Source organism: Ovis aries, chromosome 5 (genome assembly GCF_016772045.2).
Source record: "Ovis aries strain OAR_USU_Benz2616 breed Rambouillet chromosome 5, ARS-UI_Ramb_v3.0, whole genome shotgun sequence".
NCBI lineage: Eukaryota > Metazoa > Chordata > Mammalia > Artiodactyla > Bovidae > Ovis > Ovis aries.
In genome coordinates this window covers 40661099-40679192 of record NC_056058.1, presented here as the reverse complement: position 1 = coordinate 40679192, position 18094 = coordinate 40661099, and the positions used below count along the sequence as shown (strand labels likewise).

The 18094-nt window shown below is 42.5% G+C and overlaps 2 long non-coding RNA genes across 2 annotated transcripts; one reads left to right on the top strand and one right to left on the bottom strand.

The window, feature by feature from the left end:
- The first annotated feature begins 301 nt into the window (after positions 1 to 301).
- On the top strand, positions 302 to 10548 carry LOC105607091 (uncharacterized). The gene is made up of 4 exons (XR_006059928.2): positions 302 to 416; positions 4786 to 4890; positions 5028 to 6681; positions 7494 to 10548. It is a non-coding gene; the product is annotated as an uncharacterized LOC105607091 (long non-coding RNA).
- LOC121819640 (uncharacterized) lies at positions 4988 to 17583 on the bottom strand. Its single transcript, XR_006059930.2, has 4 exons — positions 17428 to 17583; positions 15177 to 15284; positions 10239 to 10341; positions 4988 to 5359 (listed from the first exon to the last, which is right to left on the bottom strand). It is a non-coding gene; the product is annotated as an uncharacterized LOC121819640 (long non-coding RNA).
- Positions 17584 to 18094: the final 511 nt, after the last annotated feature.

Sequence of the window (18094 nt, the reverse complement as noted above, 5' to 3'; positions counted from 1 at the left end):
ATGCTCTCAGTAATAATGGGAGAATGAGGTATGTAGACTGGGCTTCAGATTTGTTTGGAGACAAAATTTATTAGAAGAGGAGTTAAAAACCCCATGAAGGGAATTGGCATGAACCTCTCCAGAACACTAAAGAAACCCTCTGCTGTTTACCTACCTCCTCTCATGTCATGAATGTGGAAAGTCTGTTTGATCAATTAGTTCTGTGCTCATCATACTCTTTCTTTAAAAAAAAAATATTTATTTATTTGGCTGTACTAGGTCTTAATTGCAGCATGTGGGACCTAGTTCCGTTGAACATAGGTCTTGGCATTGGGAGCACAGAGTCTTAGCCGCTGGACCACCAAGGAAGTCTCTCATCACACTCTCCAGGACTGTGATGGGTCACAGACCTCCTCTGAGGCCCCGTCAGAGCTGAGGTATGTGGTGGCTGCAGTAATCCTCCTGTGGCTAAGATGTGTTTATTGGTAATGATTCACTCACCCTCCCTAAAAGCACAGGGCTTCTCCCGTGTGTGTGTCCTCTGGTGTGTGATGAGATGTGACTTCTGACTGAAGCTTCACCCACACTCTCTGCAAACATAGGGCTTCTCCCCTGTGTGTGTCCTCTGGTGCTTAATGAGACTTGACTTCTCACTGAAGCTTCACTCATATTCCCTGCAAACATAGGGATTCTCCCCTGTGTGTGTCCTCTGGTGCGTCATGAGACTTGATCTATCCTTAGAGCCTTACCCACAGTCTCCATACTTGACTCATGATTCTTGAGACTCCTTCCCCCATGAATAATTTGCCTGCGTCCTCTGGACTCACTTCCTTGCCTGTGCTGGGCTCTTCTCTCATTCTCTTGTGCACCCTGAAACCCCCCATTTGTCCTCTGGATGAGTAGGAAGAGGCCCTTGAAATCCTCCTCAGCCTTATGCTTTTCAGCAAAGGTTGAGGCTTTTCCTTGGACTCTCGACTCTCAGGTTTGTCACTCCAGCTGTGTAGATCAGAATATTGCTGCTGCTGATTTGGATTGCCTGGGCAGGGATCCTCTGGTTGGAGGCGGTCTCTTGCAGATGTTTTCAGGAGGATCTGAGAGGGGTGATTGCATTTGACATGTTGGCTCAAGAATTTCTGACTGGAGAAAGCCAGAGAGCAGGAGCACATGGGTGGATCTTGGGCTTTGGTTCTGCTGAAAGAGGAAGCTTTTGGTTAGGTAGCTGGTTTGTCATGGTAAGGCCTGCCCCACTAATCATCTTAGCGTTGACATGCAAGATCTGTCTCCCATCAAGTGTGTCTGGTTGGATCTCCTTGCAGTCCAAGGGACTCTCAAGAGTCTTCTCTAACATCACACTTCAAAAGCATCAATTCTTCTGTGCTCAGCTTTCTTTATAGTCCAACTCTCACATTCATACATGACTACGGGAAACACCATAGTTTTGAATAGACAACATTTATTGGCAAAGTAATATCTCTGCTTTTTAATATGCTGTCTAGGTTGGTCATAACTTTTCTTCCAAGAAGCAAGCGTCTTTTAATTTCATGGCTGCAGTCACCATCTGCAGTGATTTTGGAGCCCCTCAAAATAAAGTCAGTCACTGTTGCCACTGTTTCCCCGTCTATTTCCCATGAACTGATGGGACCAGATGCCATATCTTAGTTTTCCGAATGTTGAGTTTTAAACCAACTTTTTCACTCTCCTCGTTCACTTTCATCAAGAGACTCTAGTTCTTCTTTGCTTTTTGCCATAAGGGTGGTGTCGTCTGCATATCTGAGGTTACTGATATTTCTCCCGGCAATCTTGATTCCAGCTTGTGCTTCATCCACAGCATTTCTCATGATATACTCTGCATACAAGTTAAATAAGCAGGGTGACAATATACAGCCTTGATGTACCCCTTTATCAATTTGGAACCAGTCTGTTGTTCCATGTCCAATTCTAACTATTGTTTCTTGACTTGCATACAGATTTCTCAGGAGGAAGGTGGTCTGGTAGTCCCATCTCTTGAAGAACTTTCCACAGTTTGTTATGATCCACACAGTCAAAGGCTTTGGCATAGTCAATAAAGCAGAAATAGATATTTTTTCTGGAACTCTCTTGCTTTTTTGATGATCCAACGGGTGTTGGCAGTTTGATCTCTGGTTCCTCTGCCTTTCTAAATCCAGCTTGAATATCTGGAAGTTCATGGTTTATGTACTGTTGGAGCGTGGCTTGGAGAATTTTGAGCATTACTTTGCTAGCATGTGAGATGAGTGCAGTAGTTTGAGCATTCTTTGGCATTGCCTTTCTTTGGGATTGGAATGAAAATTGACCTTTTCCAGTCCTGTGGCTACTGCTGCGTTTTCCAAATTTGCTGGCATATTGAGTGCAGCACTTTAACAGCATCATCTTTTAGGATTTGAAACAGCTCAACTGGAATTCCATCACCTCCACTAGCTTTGTTCATAGTGATGCTTCCTAAGGCCCACTTGACTTCGCATTCCCAGATGTCTGGCTCTAGATGAGTGAGCACACCATCATGATTATCTGTGTCATGAAGGTCTTTTTTGTATAGTTCTTCTGTATATTCTTGCCACCTCGTCTTAATATCTTCTGCTTCTGTTAAGTCCATACCATTTCTGTCCTTTATTGTGCCAATCTTTGCATGAAATGTTCCCTTGGTATCTCTAATTTTCCTGAAGAGATCTCTAGTCTTTCCCATTCTATTGTCTTCCTCTATTTCTTTGCATTGATCACTGAGGAAGGCTTTCTTATCTCTCCTTGCTATTCTTTGGAATTCTGCATTCAAATGTGTATATCTTTCCTTTTCTCCTTTGCCTTTCGCTTCTCTTCTTTTCATAGCTATTTGTTAGGCCTCCTCAGACAACCATTTTGCCTTTTTGCATTTGTGTTTTTTGGGGATGGTTTTGATCATTGCCTCCTCTACAATGTCACGAACCTCCATCCATAGGTCTTCAGACACTCTGTCTATCAGATCGAATCCCTTGAATCTGCTTGTCACTTCCACTGTATAATTGTAAGGGATTTGATTTAGGTCATATGTGAATGGTCTAGTGGGTTTTGCCTACTTTCTTCAATTTAAGTCTGAATTTGGCAAAAAGGGGTTCATGATCTGAGCCACAGTCAGCTCCCAGTCTTGTTTTTGCTGACTGTATAGAGCTTCTCCTTCTTTGGTTGCAAAGAATATAATCAATCTGATTTTGGTATTGACCATTTGGTGATGTCCATGTGTAGATTTTGGTTTTGACCATCTGGTGATGTCCATGTGGGTCTGGTTCAGTTCAGTTCAGTCACTCAGTAGTGTCTGACTCTTTGCGACCCCATGAGTCACAGCACACCAGGCCTCCCTGTCCATCACCAACTCCCAGAGTTCACTCAAACTCATGTCCATCGAGTCGGTGATGCCATCCAGACATCTCATCCTCTGTCATCCCCTTCTCCTCCTGCCCCCAATCCCTCCCAACATCAGCATCTTTTCCAGTGAGTCAACTCTTCACATGAGGTGGCCAAAGTATTGGAGTTTCAGCTTTAGCATCAGTTCTTCCAACGAACACCCAGGACTGATCTCCTTTAGGATGGACTTGTTGGACCTCCTTGCAGTCGAAGGGACTCTCAAGAGTCTTCTCCAACACCACAGTTCAAAAGCATCAATTTTTTGGTGTTCAGCTTTCTTCACAGTCCAACTCTCACATTCATACATGACCACAGGAAAAACCATAGCCTTGACTAGATGGACCTTTGTTGGCAAAGTAGTATCTCTGCTTTTGAATATGCTATCTAGGTTGGTCATAACTTTCCTCCCAAGGAGTAAGCCTCTTTTAATTTTATGGCTGCAAGTACCATCTGCAGTGATTTTGGAGCCCCCCAAAATAAAGTCTGACACTGTTTCCATTGTTTCCCCGTCTATTTCCCATGAAATGATGGGACCAGATGCCATGATCTTAGTTTTCTGAATGTCGAGCTTTAAGCCAACTTTTTCATTCTCCTCTTTCACTTTCATCAAGAGGCTTTTAGTTCCTCTTCACTTTCTGCCATAAGGGTGGTTTCATCTGCATATCTGAGGTTATTGATATTTCTCCCGGCAATCTTGATTCCAGCTTGTGCTTCTTCCAGGCCAGAGTTTCTCATGATGTACTCTGCATATAAGTTAAATAAGCAGGGTGACAATATGCAGCCTTAAAGTACTCCTTTTCCTATTTGGAACCAGTCTGTTGTTCCATGTCCAGTTCTAACTGTTGCTTCCTGACCTGCCTATAGGTTTCTCAAGAGGCAGGTCAGGCGGTCTGGAATTCCCATCACTTTCAGAATTTTCCACGGTTTATTGTGATCCACACAGTCAAAGGCTTTGGTCTGTGGGTCTGGTAAGATCTTTCTATTTTTAGTTCTAACCCTGTTATCTTAAAAATATATATTGTGGTAGTACGGGTCTGGTAAGACCTTTACAGACTTGAGACATTCTTTTGATTTATTGTTAATAACCAATTGGAAGTATATAGCTCCCTTGCTCTCCATCCCCTTTCTGATGTCTATGTCAGAAGCTTTTTCTGTCCCATTTCATACTTTAATATAACTCTGCTACACAAAAGCTCTTGAGTGATCAAGCCTGGTCCCTGGTCCTAAAGCTAAACATTCTTCTTCAGAGATCACGGATCCAACACTGTTCACCATAAGCTATCACTGCACCACACTCCTCTTCTGCTCACACTGATCTGAGGCACTTTTCCTGGACTGTTTTTCCTCAGAGAACCAGCCCCTGTCTGGTATTAAGCACGTGCTACCCCAGAGCAGTAGTTCTGTCTGTTTCAGTGCATGGAGCCCTGTCTGACAATGAACTAAAACAGTGACTGAATGGAAATCAGTGTACACATGTCACTTAGAAATGTGGAGGAAATGAGGAAGAAACAGCTAAAGGTGAGAGAGCTGGTAGGTGCTAGAAAACTTGCTTTTTTGCCTCTAAGCCTTTCAGCAGAACGTGATGTTACATACTTTTTGCATGCAATATTAAAAATTAGAATTAACATTTTTAATATAAATTTTTTTCCTAACAGTCATATGAAATGAAACAATTTCTGAGGCATTTTAATTGAGACTTCACTGACTTCAGACTGGATTGTACTCTGCTTTAGAGCTGGGCCAGGGAAGCTCCCCAGGATGGCGCAGGGTGCTGGAAGAGTGGTGGTGCTTACCTCTCCTGACTGTGAGCTCACTCTTATGCCTGCTGCCCTACTTGATGCTGAGCTCCTGGCCATACTCATCCCTGTACCAGACCAGCAGCTCACAGCCTGGCCTGACCACCCAGCAGGTTCAGGAGAAGATCTGTCTGTGATACTGGAAGGCCACCAGATTCTGCTCCTCGTCGTCCTGGGCACAGTTCACATACCTGGGATTGAGGTCGGAAAAGGGAATGAAACCACAGATAACGAGTTCCTTCCACCTGTCAGACCCACACCCAGCTCCTCGCCTTCAGGCTCTGAGGCCATCACTGCCCCTACCACCCCTCTTGGGGACCTTCTGTTCACACCTTTGATCATGTCGTGTGAATTCCTATCTCCAGATTCTGTTTCTTTTCCTCTTACTGGCTGGAATGCTTTTTTCTCCTTACCTAATTAGCCATTTTCCAGAGCCCAGTTCCAGACTGGTCTCCACCTAGACTGGTCATAAGACTGGTGACCTCCAGCTCCTCTAAACTCTAAATTAAGTTCTCTTGTATTCCACAGAACTTGGTGCTTCTAGGCTAGCAAGCACCCCTCAGCATTCACCCCAGCCTGCCTTCTCTCCCAAGGCTTTTCTACAGTCTCCCCATGTGTATTCAGGGTCCCATTCACTTGTGCCCCTGCCCCATGGAAACTTGGAGAGCATTCTGACTTAGCTCGAGACACAGAACAATAATAGTTTATTCACTTTCTGCTTCCCCTGATGAAAGAAGAGGCCCTCAGTAAAAGGCCCTGCTCATAGCCATCCTGCCCCGCATTCCTTCCCAGGCCTCAGGGCCCACTTCTCGCTGGAACTGAGCCTGGGGAGGTTGCTTCTCTATAGACTCAAGATCCCCCACGGTAGGTTATCCTGGGACTGTGAAGTTCTTCAAAAATAGAAAAATTCAAGTTACATATTCCTAAGATCAATTGTTTAATGTCTGTCTGCAGTAAGTATTCTAAAAGGACATGGGTTGTGTGTAATGAACTTCAGTAATGAACTCCACTGTTTAAAATGGAACATAGAAAGTGCTTGGTAAGTGTTAATTAGGTGAGTTAAAGTGTCCCTGGTGAATCCAGACTTCTCGAGTTGCTTTCAAGTACCTCAGTTTTGTGCAGCATAGAGATTTATATTTTGAGGGCATATACTATATTTCTATTTCTTTCTTTCTAATGTCTTTTATAATGAAAGAGCATGTTATTGAGGAAAAAGAGGAAAGAAGATGTGAAAGCTATTGAGGGAGACAGGTTGGGAGAGGAAAGGGATAGGGGCTTGAGGGAGGAGCATCCTCTAGAACCTGCAGACTCATTGCATTCACCTCATCCAGTTGGTCCCTTCCATCCACATACTCATAGCAGTTTCTCCCTTTGGTGATCTGAGTGTCAGAAAAAGACTTAAAAGCTTACTTCTCTCTCTCTTTTTATTTTTTGGCGGGAGGTAATAGAATCCCTCTGCTGTCATCAGTGCTGTTCAGCCTGCATGGATTCAACTGCCAGTTGTGACCACGTGGTAGGCTCCTTAATCATCACCTCCATGTCTGAGTCTATTGGTCCACTCAGGGCAAGGGCCCCACATGGGAGGAGCCACTTCTGTGTGCCTGTACTCCTGTGCTGCTCCCAGCTCTCCTCTGATCTTTAGATAGAAGTCCCGTGTTCATGCACAGTGCACACAGTACACAGAGCTGACTGTGTCATCACCATCCACAACCTCGCATGTAGACGTGAGGCCCCCACCTCCCCACCCTGCCACACAGCGATTGGAGGTCAGAGAACAGGGGAAGAGGGGGGTTTCTCACCAGCCAGAAGTATCTGCTATTGGCGACCTCTTCATCGTCTGTAATCTGGCCCTTGTAGGGGCCAAAGTGCAGGCCCAGCGGCAGATCAGATGCCTCGTTCCACACTCTAAGCCCAGCCTCAGGGATGCCTGATGGTCTGATACTTAACCCAGGGCTGAGCAGCTGGCATGCCCCTTCTCCACTACACAGTCCTTTACAAAGGTAGGGGGCCCGTGAGCAGCACAGCTGTTGATGAAGTTCTGACACTTCTCATAATCTGGAGGTGAGAGCAACAGGGATGAGGGGAGGTATAGTGATGTTGCTGGTCATAAAGACCTTTAGAAAGAACCAGGATGCTCAGGGCATTTAGCCTTGATCCTGTACCCTGTGTCATAGAGGAAGAGGGTGACTGGGGGACCAAATGGTGAGGTGAGATTATTGTTCCAAGACCTTGTCTGTGAATGGGCCAGTGGGGTCACTCACAGAGGTAGTTGTCATCCTGGGGGTCACTGACCTCTTGGTACATATGGCCCTTTCTTTTTTGTAGGCTGTATATCTTCATTTCAGTCTCCTTTCTTCTGAGTTCTAAGATGGAGAAGAGAAGCTGAGCAAGGCTGGTGGGGTCTGGAGAGTTAGTCGCTATTTTATCAGAAAGTGTGTGATCTCCCACCTGTCCATCTGTACAATATATTAAATTTTTTTTACATTTATTAAAAATTTTTAAATTTACTTATTTTTATTTTTAGTGTTACATTATTTATTAATTGGCCAAGCCACATGGCATGTGGGACCTTAGTCCCCTGACCAAGAATGGAACCCATGCTTCCTGCAGTGGAAACATGGAGTCTTAACCACTTAACCACCAGGAAATCCCTTCTCTATACTTTATCTCCCTTTAACTACTGGTTCAGACAGGCCAAGGCTCCACACTGACCACAGATGCCCAGTTCAGTGTTAGCTTCTTGTACTTCCCGTTGGTAGGTTTACTCTCCCAATCCTAATCCTTTACTCTTTCTTCTTACTTAGAAAACAGTTCACTGACATATCTGCTCAGAAAATATATGTTGAGGGCACATATATTTATGCCCAGAGGCCTAACAAAGCATGGTCCCTATTATCACAGCTGGATTTTTTGAACAACTTGTCTGTGTCAACACTTTTATATTTAATGTAATGCTTGCAAACACTGTATGAGTTATGTATTCTTATCTTCACTTTACAGATGAGCAATCAGGACCTCAGAAAGTGTATAAGGTTTTCCCATTGCCCTAGTGCTAACTTCAGGTCTCAGATCAGTCCAGCTTAAACTTATGCCTACCCAAAGTCCACCCCACATACCCATGCCATAATTATTAGCCTTTCTAAATTATTTTCTCCTATCCACTTTTTTTCTGGGGTGCTGTTCAGAGGTACTTGCTTCTCTGGGAGGGGGCACTGGTTTCTGGGCCTGCTTAGAGCCACTTGTCAGCAATTTTGCGGCTCCCAGCAATTCCTTCATAGATTCATTACTTAATGGCACCCTGGACATTCCCTTCTGTATAAGAGTCACATAGTAAAGGACAACATTCATTTCTTTATTTCTTTAGGACTTTATGAAGTGTTTTTACATGTATGACTTTAGTTAATACTTTGACAATTCTTGGAATTACCCAGTGCGACTGTGTGTATGTGTGTGTGTGTAAACACTGCAGTGTAAATAAAGGCCTTAAATGGATAGTGAATCAAAACTAGAACTCATATATATATATATTTTTTTTAGAACTCATATCTTAAGGTTCTTTCACTTCACTTTTCTCCATGAAAGTGAGAGCAAGGCAGGGAGAATAGCTGGAGAATCAACAAGGTCAGGGAAATAAGGGGGTAAGAGTCATAGAGAAAACCGGGGGCATTTTCTATTCAATAGTGGCCCTTTGATGGACGAGGAAGTGTGGAAAAGTAGAGGGGACAAAATACATCTGGAAAATGAGGTTACTAAGCAATGATATTGGGAAGAGAAAAGACAATTGGCAGAAACATACCTAGACAATAGAGAAAATGAGCTGAAAATTGCAGGTTGCCACATGCTAGAGACAATGTTCGGAATTAAAGTAGCTGGTGCCATCAGTTCTGCTTGAACAAGGCTGTACAATTAGCTGGTTCTCCTTAGTTTCCTGATCCATAAATTGGTATACATGCCAATTCTTAATGTTACAGTGGACATGAAATTTAATAACATTCAACAAATTGTTGTGTGAGCTTAATACAGTATGAATGTGAGAGTCCATTCCTGCCATCAGTTTACCCCCTCAACTGGTTCTGTATTTGCAGTTTAGCTCACGGATACTATCTTCAGCATTCCTTGATCTTCTTACATCTAGATGAATATTTAAATGTGGAGTCACTCACTCAGAAAACATTTAGGGGGCCCAGGGGGCTTTGAGCTGGGCCTGGACTTCTGAGAATTAACGGTATGGGTTATGCTCTCAAAGCTCATGAATCAGGGGCAGGCTAAACAAACGATTACAAACACTAAAGTTTCCTAATCAGAGCTCAGAGAAAGGAGTTGTTATGACCTCCTTCAAGAAAGAGCATTTGAAATCAGTTCCAGATGATGAGTTTCTACTCAAAAGGAAGAGGGTAACCTATGTGAAGTCCTTCAGTTATTTTCTTATTTGTTGTTTTTCAGTTATCAAACCTGAGGTTTGTCAGGGTTGTAAGCTGATTCCTCTTATTGGAGTAGGAAGGTCTGAGGCTGGGGATCCTATCTCCTTCTTCATGTTGGACCATCCACTCTATAAATTGCCCAGTATCTCTGTAAGCTTCCCTTAGTCAGATGTCCTAGCATATCTCTCATTTTACCACAGCACCAAAGAACTGAGGTTGAAACCATCCCTCAGATGAATGATATAAAGATGTATAAATAAGAGAGTATAAACTTTATAGAACTATGGAAGTTTTAATAGGCTTATAAGGGGTTTAGAGAAGGCACTTTGGATTAGATTGCCCTAGTGATACTGTGATCTCAGGCATATAATCAAACATTTCTTTACCTCAGTTTCTTGATTTATAATGGTCATAGTTGCAGTACCTACCTGTAGGTACTGTAGGATTGTTTTTTAAGGTTTAAGTAAGTTTATTCACGTAAAATGCTTAAAGTCTGAAATATTGTGAAAATAATATAATAATAGAACAGCCTACTATTGTTGCTGTTCTTACTAACTATAAAAATGGTGATGATATCAGACATTGTGCTAAAGACTCAGAAAAGGAAAGCAGCAGTTTCTAGGATCTTTGCATATTTTCCTACTCTTACCTGTGATTGCATCCATGAGAAGGATTTTCTTGTCAACAGAATTTGGGAGATACCTTCTGATGTTTACTGTGCTTCACTCTAAAGGCCATCCGAGAAGGTTTTCCTAAAAAATGATGAGAATCAGTGTTTTGGTTGGTAAATACTTCCAAACTCTGGGCATTCTAATTAAGAACAAGAATTCTGAGCCAGAGTATGACAAGGACAAGGATTACCAAAGGAAGAATGGAAAATGATTTCTGTATCATTAACTCCTATGCTTCCACTGCGAGCATCACATAATTTTCTTAAAATCAAAAAAGACAAAACTTCATCTGTGCTTCATCTGATGTTCATAAAATGTCTAACAAATTTACTAGCCTTTCATGACAAAGATACTCAACAAACTTGGAATAGAAGGAAGTGACCACAATATAATAAAGGTCATATATGAAAAGTCTACCTCTAACATATTAATCAATGAAAAGCTGAAAACTTCTAAGATCAAGAAAAAAAGGCAAGTATGCCAACTGTCAACACTTCTGTTCAACAAAATATTAGAAGTCCTAGCCAGAGCATTAGCTTAGGAAAGGAAACAAAAGTCTTCCAATTTGGAGAGAAAGAAGTAAAATTATGTCTGTTCACAGAGGACATGATTTTACATGTAGAAAATCTTTAAAATTCCACACAAAAACCTGCACAGAAAATTGCAGGATACAAAATCAACATTCAAATATCTTTCCATGCACAAACAATGATGATTCCAAAAAAAAGAAAAAAAAAAAGAAAACAGTCCTATTTATTTTTAATTTTTTTAAAGCTATAGTCAAGAGCTAAGTTTAAATTAAAAAAATTATTTATATTTATTTATTTGTGCCAGGTCTTTGTTGTGGCATGTGGGATCTGGTTCCCTGGCCAGAGATTGAACCCAGGTTCCCTGCCTTGGAAGTGTGGACTCAGCCAGTGGCCCACCAGGGAAGTCCCAACAATCTTATTTATAATAGCATCAAAAAGAATGAAATAATTAGGAGTAAACTTAAGGAGATGGAAGACTTATACACTGAAAACTACAAAGTATTGCTGAAAGGAGTCTGATAAAAGTAAATAGAAAGGCATCCCATGTATATGGATTTGGAGTCTTAATATTATTAAGCTGTTCATACTACCCAAAGCAATTTAAAGATTCAATGCCATTCCTATTAAAATCCCAAATGGGATTTTTTTCAGATATAGAAAAATCCATCCTACAGTTAATATGGAATCTCAGAGGACACCAAAATAATCTTAGAAAGAAGAGCAAAGCTGGAGACCTCTGATTTCAGTAAGCAAAAGAGTGTGGTACTGGAATAAAGTGTGTGCTTTGTTATTCAGTCGTGTCTGACTCTGTGACACTTTGGGCTGTAGCCTGCCAGGCTTCTCTGTCCATGGGATTTTGCAAGCAAGAATACTTGAGTGGATTGCCATTTCCTTCTCCAGGGCATCTTCCTGAGCCATGGGTTGAACTCATGTCTCCTGCACTGCAGGCGGATTCTTTACCTGCTGAGCCACTGGGGAAGCCCACTGGCATAAAGACAGACATATCAATCAATGGAACAGAACAGACATCTAGAAATAAACAGAATAAACTCTTGGATACATGGTCTAATGATCTTCATCAAGGGTGTCAAGACAATGAGGAATGCTTAATCCGGGTAACAAATGGTACTGAGGAAACAAAATATACACATGCAAAATAATGAAGATCTTACATCATGAAGAAAAGTCAACTCAAAATAGACTAAAGACCTAAATGTAAGACTTGATAAAACTTTTAGAAGAAAACAAGGGTGAAGCTTCACAACATTGAATTGGCAATGATTTCTTAGATATGATACCAAGTGTACAAATATTAATAACAAAGTAAAAATAGATAAATGGGACTACAGTAAACTTAAAACTTCTGTGCAGCAAAGGACACAGTGAACAGTGACAAGGTAACCTACAGAATGGTAGAAAATATTTGTAAAATACATATCTGATAGAAAGTGAAAGTGTAGTTGTTCAGTCATGTTCGACTCCTTGCGACCCCATGGACTGTAGCCTGCCAGGCTGCTCTGTTCATGGGATTCTTCAGGCAGAATACTGGAGTGGGTTGCCATTTCCTTCTCCAGGGGATCCTCTCAACCCAGCGATTGAACCTGGGTCTCTAGAACTGCAGGCAAATTCTTTACCATTTGAGCAACTAGCCCATTCTACATATCTGATAAGGGGTTAATAAGTACGCACCAATATGAAGGCTGCCTATAAGCCAGGACGAGAACTTGATTGGCCACGATGGCATCCTGATATCAAACTCCCATGCTCCAGAATTGTACGAAAACAAATTTCTGTGGCTAAAGCAATGCAATCTGTTTTGTTATGGCAGCCTGAACTGACTAACACAGTAGGAGAAGGAATTGAATAGACATTTCTCCAAAGATATGCAAATGGCCAACAAACCAATGAAAGATGCTCAATATTACTAATCAATAAAGAAATACAAATTAAAGCCAAAATGGAAATTATCTCATACCTTTTATGATGGCCAGTATGAAAAAAGAGACAATAGCAAGTTGTAAGGATATAAAGAAATTGGAACCCTTACACACTATTGTTGGAAATGTAAAATGTTGCAACCTTTAGAGTAAACAGTATGGAGTTTCCTCAGAAAATTAGAAACAGATTGCTATGTGATCTAGCAATCCAATTCCTGCGTATATATCCATGAAAAATTGAAAACAAGATCCTGAATAAATATGTGCACATTTATGGTCATTGTAGCATGATTCAAAATTGGCGAGATGTAGAAGCAACCTAAATCTTCATTGGTGGATAAACAGATAAAGATTATATATAAAATATACCTCATATATTTTATATACACATGCACACAATGGAATATTTTCCAGCCTTAACAAAGAATGAAAAAAAAAAAGAATGAAATTCTGTCATATACTACATCAGGGGTGCGCCTTGAGGATAATATGCTAAGTAAAATGAACCAATCAATAAAAGACAAATATTGCATGATTCCACTTATACGAGGTATATAAATTAATCAAATTCATGGAAATGGAAAACAGAATTGTGGTTGCCAAGGGCTATGCGGAGGAAGAAATGGAGAATTGTCGCTCAATGGATATAGTTTCAGTCATGCAAGGTGAAAAAGTTCTATAAATTTGTTGTACAACAATGTGTATATAGTTAGCAGTAGTGTGCCATACACTCAAAAATTGTTAAGAGTGTAAATAAAGATTTGTAGAGGTATGGTGAACCATGGGGTATGTGTTCCCTGTGAAGAATCTCTTTTCATGTCACAACCTTTGCAGACAACCAAATGTTTGGTTTTCATCTCTCTTACACTAGTTTTAGTAACCTAAGGGAACATATAGACTTCCCTGGTGGCACAGTGGATGAGAATCTGCCTGCCAATGCAGAGGACACAGATTCGATCCCTGGTCTAGGAAGATTCCATATGCTGTGGGGCAGCTAGGCCTGTGTGTCACAACTACTGAGCCTGTGTGCGCTCTGCAATGAGAGAAGCCACTCAACACAAGCAGAGAAGGCCCATGCACAGCAGCGAAGATCCAGCACAGCCAAAAACAAATAAATAATAAAAAAGAATCTAGGAGAACAGAAATCCATAGATGGAGAATCACAGAACTAATCTAAATTGTTTTCTCCAGTCTAGGCAGATAAACTCTTCTAAACTCTTTACTCTGAGCAGCAGAAGAGGAAGTCAGCTGCTCACTTCTATTTTATGAGTGTACTTCATTTTATTTACCTGATGTTATGTCCGGTCAGTGAAATGTGGAAAGATCAGGGAGACTAGTTATCTCAAACCGTTTCCCAGAATCAAGACAAATAATTAAGTTCACCATAGGGTAAGAAGATCATATGGTGTGTTTTTACATACATACATAAATAATGTATCTTGACGTAATGGTAATCATTTCCTCTTCTAAGAGATATACTCCAATAACCAAATTATTATGCGATTAGTATGAGAAAGTTCTTTGGTGAATTTATAGTCTAAGTACGGTTTCTTTAATTGCCCTTTCATTAGGAATGTTTAGCAAAAATAATCAGTTTTAAAAAGAAAAAGAATGATAAAATTTAAAGATAAAACTATTGAAAATTATACTGAAAAACCTATACATCCACTTCCTTCATTCAGGCTTATGTCAATATTCTGCCTCTTCAGATCTTTTAATTTCCAGTTCAGAATTAAAAACAAAAACAAAATAAAAACAAACAAAAAACTAACCAAGACATAGTGAAGCCACCTGTCAGCCCTTACTCCTCTGGTACTGAATTTGGTACTTCTTATTCACATTTAGATTTTTAAATATTCACCATTTTTCACTGTATAAATAATACATATAATTTTTCCAACAAAAGATCTCATATTTATTACTGAGCCAAAGGACTAGCGCAGAAACACTGACACAAAGAGAAAAATAATTTTTTCAATTAAACAAATGGATACATTAGTGATGTTTTCAGAGTGATATCGTAAGATGCAAGTGACCCTGACACAGCATAAATATGTGTGCCACCTCATGTGTGGCTCTGTATAGACCTAGTTTGGTTCTTTTGCAATGTCCTCTTTTTGTTTTATTACCAGTTTTCATTCAAATCCATTGAGGAATGGGATGATTCTGCTTTTGTTTCTTGGCCAGGAATCACTTGATCCTGAAAGTCTTGTGAGAAGAGTTGGTGAGGAGCAGAGTCAACTGCACGTACAATGGCAGAGAAGGGGAGGCTAATGATATTACATATTTAAAAACTTCATATGAATAGTCTCATACTGTATAATACAGTGCTTTGCATCTTGCTAGTTGGCTGAATATTATATTTTCTTTGTTAAGGCCTGAAATGCAGCTGAGACCTAAACCCAGGTTGGTTTCAGGAAGATACCTCTAAATCCTCCTGGCCCCTCACCTTGCTGCCTTGGTGTCCATTCTTCATCAGAATCCTCAATGTCATCTACCTGGGGTTTGATGACTTGTCTGCGGTGATACATGAAAGGTGGTCAAGGGGCTCTGAGACCTGGAAAGAAGCAAAATTTTTGCTCTAAGAAAGAGGAACAAAGCATAGAGGCAAATGGAAAGTGTCACAAAGTCAGGGCAATTAGTAGGATGGGCTGGGAGAATCTAGGACAAAGGAAGAGGTGAGCTCTGCACTGCCAGGGTCAGACCTACATTGATACAAAATAATTTCCTCCAGGTTCGTCTCCACATAAGGGAACTGTGAGTAGATGAAGCCACCTAAGAGAAGGCCAAGTTAACACAGGCCGAAGACCTGTTTCATGTTCTAGGCTCACAGGCACCCAGCATTTCCTGTTACCTATAGTAGTAATCAGTGCCTCATAGTTTCTTTTCACATTCCTGTATCAGATTTTTTCCTATTCTCCCATCTCTGCCCATTCTTCCTTGGAGAATTATATGGAAATGTCTTTGAAAGCATCTTTGGCCTAAAGAAAATAATAGATTTAATCAGTGACTTACTAATATAAGTCAAACCTTAGAGCTGGGCCTTCTCCACCTTGTATGCAGGGAGAAGCCTGAAGCTACTTGGTCTCTGTGAGACAGGCATGAAAACTTTCCTTCCTGACTGTGTCCCGCTTAACTGAGCATTTCCCTAACTCTCCCTGGACACAGAGCAGTCCATGATGCTAGTGTCCTGTTCCACCCCACTATACCCCACTGTCTCAGACAGGACATGGCACTCCCTTACTGTGTACACTGACAGAGAAGTTCACTCAGTGGTGCAGGCAAGCAGTCTGTGGTCCTTCAGGCACCAGCTCTGTGTCCTTCCTATAGAGCTGGCTTAGAGCCCCCTCCACCTCTCACCATGGGCTTCCACTCTGTTCTCCTTGCATCTCCCTCAGTCCTCTCCTTCAGGGACCTGTTGGAGCTCATGGCCCTGGGACTGCCTCAAGGCCGAGGTGCCTGTGGAAGGAGAAGATGCTGAGATAGCCCAGACCGCTGTCTAGACCCAGGTCTGTTTGCCTTGGGTGGAGTGTCCAGGGCAGGAAGGTGCGGGGAAAGTCAGGGTAGGGGTTGGTGGGATGGACTGATCCTGACTGGCCATGACAGAGTAGCCTAATGTGAACTAGATTTGGTTTCTTTGGTTCCCCTACAACTCAGCCTCTCTAAGGAAAGGCACCCAGAGGGACGTGTCTGTGGGTGATGGAGGGAATTCTGAGGAGACCTGGAAGCCCCTAACTGCTGGACTGGCATCTGGCTGAAACCAGGGCTCTGTTCCAGTGTGGGAGAGGGAATATTTCTCCAAGAAGGGTTTTGGGGCTCTCTGCCTGGGGACTCTGGGAAATCTGGACATAACGTTGGTTCTACTTATAAGGGACAAATTGCTCAGCTTGAGATCTGGGTCACAATGGGCTGAGGGAAGTGGGGTTCCTCAGACGGAGGGGATTGGGGGTCTTTTCGCTGATGTAAAGTGAGCAGGTTGAGAGAACTTGGGATCTTTGAGGCTAAGGAAGTCGGGGTTCTCTCAAGCTAAGGAGCTCTGGGGTCTCTCATTAAGGGGCTGTAGGTCTCCGAAATGCAGGACAGTTGGGAGTCTTGAGGATGAAGGGATTGAGGTATTCAGTGCCTCTGAGTTGGGGAAATTTGGTCTCTCTGAGGGTGCTATTTTTAGGATGCCTCAGGCTGAGGGGAATTGGGATTCCTCTAGGTATTTGGGGGTCTCAGCACTACAGGATTCAGTGTTTCTGAGGGTGAAGGGACTTGTAGTCCCTGAAGCTGACAAGACGCAAGTTCCCTTCAGGTTAGAACCCGGGTTCCTCAAAACTGACGGGATTTGGGGCAGTGGCACCCCACTCCAGTACTCTTGCCTGGAAAATCCCATTGACGGAGGAGCCTGGTAGGCTACAGTCCATGGGGTCGCTAAGAGTCAGACAAGATTGAGCGATTTCAGTTTCACTTTTACTTTTCACGCATTGGAGAAGGAAATGGCAACCCACTCCAGCGTTCTTGCCTGGAGAATCCCAGGAACGGGGGAGCCTGGTGGGCTGCCGTCTATAGGGTCGCACAGAGTCGGACAAGACTGAGGCGACTTAGCAGCAGCAGCAGCAGCCGCCTGGAATTTGAAGAGTTCAGGCGAAGGATTTACGAAGGTTTCGCATGGAGCGTTCCCGTCAGTCTCCCCGCTGTCCTCCGGCGCTGCCCACCTCGGCCCGGCGCTCGCTCGGAGCTGGGAGGCGTCCAGTCCTCCCCGGCTGAGGCGAAGGGAAGGGCGAGGAGCCGGCTCGTACACCTCTCTGGCACCAGCCACCAACCTGCGTTGCGACCGAAGCAGTCCGTCCCTTCAATAGGCGCGGGGAAAGCGAGGAGCGCGCAGAAGGTCCCGCCCCACCGCTCGGGGATTGGCTGCTCTGGGTCCCCAGTGTTGTCTGTCAAGAGGCCTCCAGCGCGCAGGCGCATCTTGGCAGTTTTCATCGCTAGTTTTCTCCACCTGCCTTGAGGCATTGCGTTTTAGTCCCGGAGCCTCAAGTGGGCGGTGCGGCCTTAGCCTGGATGTTTTCTTCCAGTGCCTTGAGCTAGAATCTTGGCTCCACCAGACCGTAGTCGTGCTCCTGAATTTTCTCTTATGCTCACCGTTGCCCTACCTTGTAAAATCCAGTTTTGGCTCTAAGAACTGTGTATGATGAGTACTGCTTTTTTCAGGGGAAAATTGCGTAATTAACTAAATTCTGATGAGACACAAGAGTAACAACATATGGTCAAAGATTTAAACGCAACGAATGGAATACTAAGAATATTAGAAAAAATTTGGAGGATTTTTAACCTCAAAGTAGAAGTTGGCACTGATGAGTAATCTGTATGTTTAATGTAGGT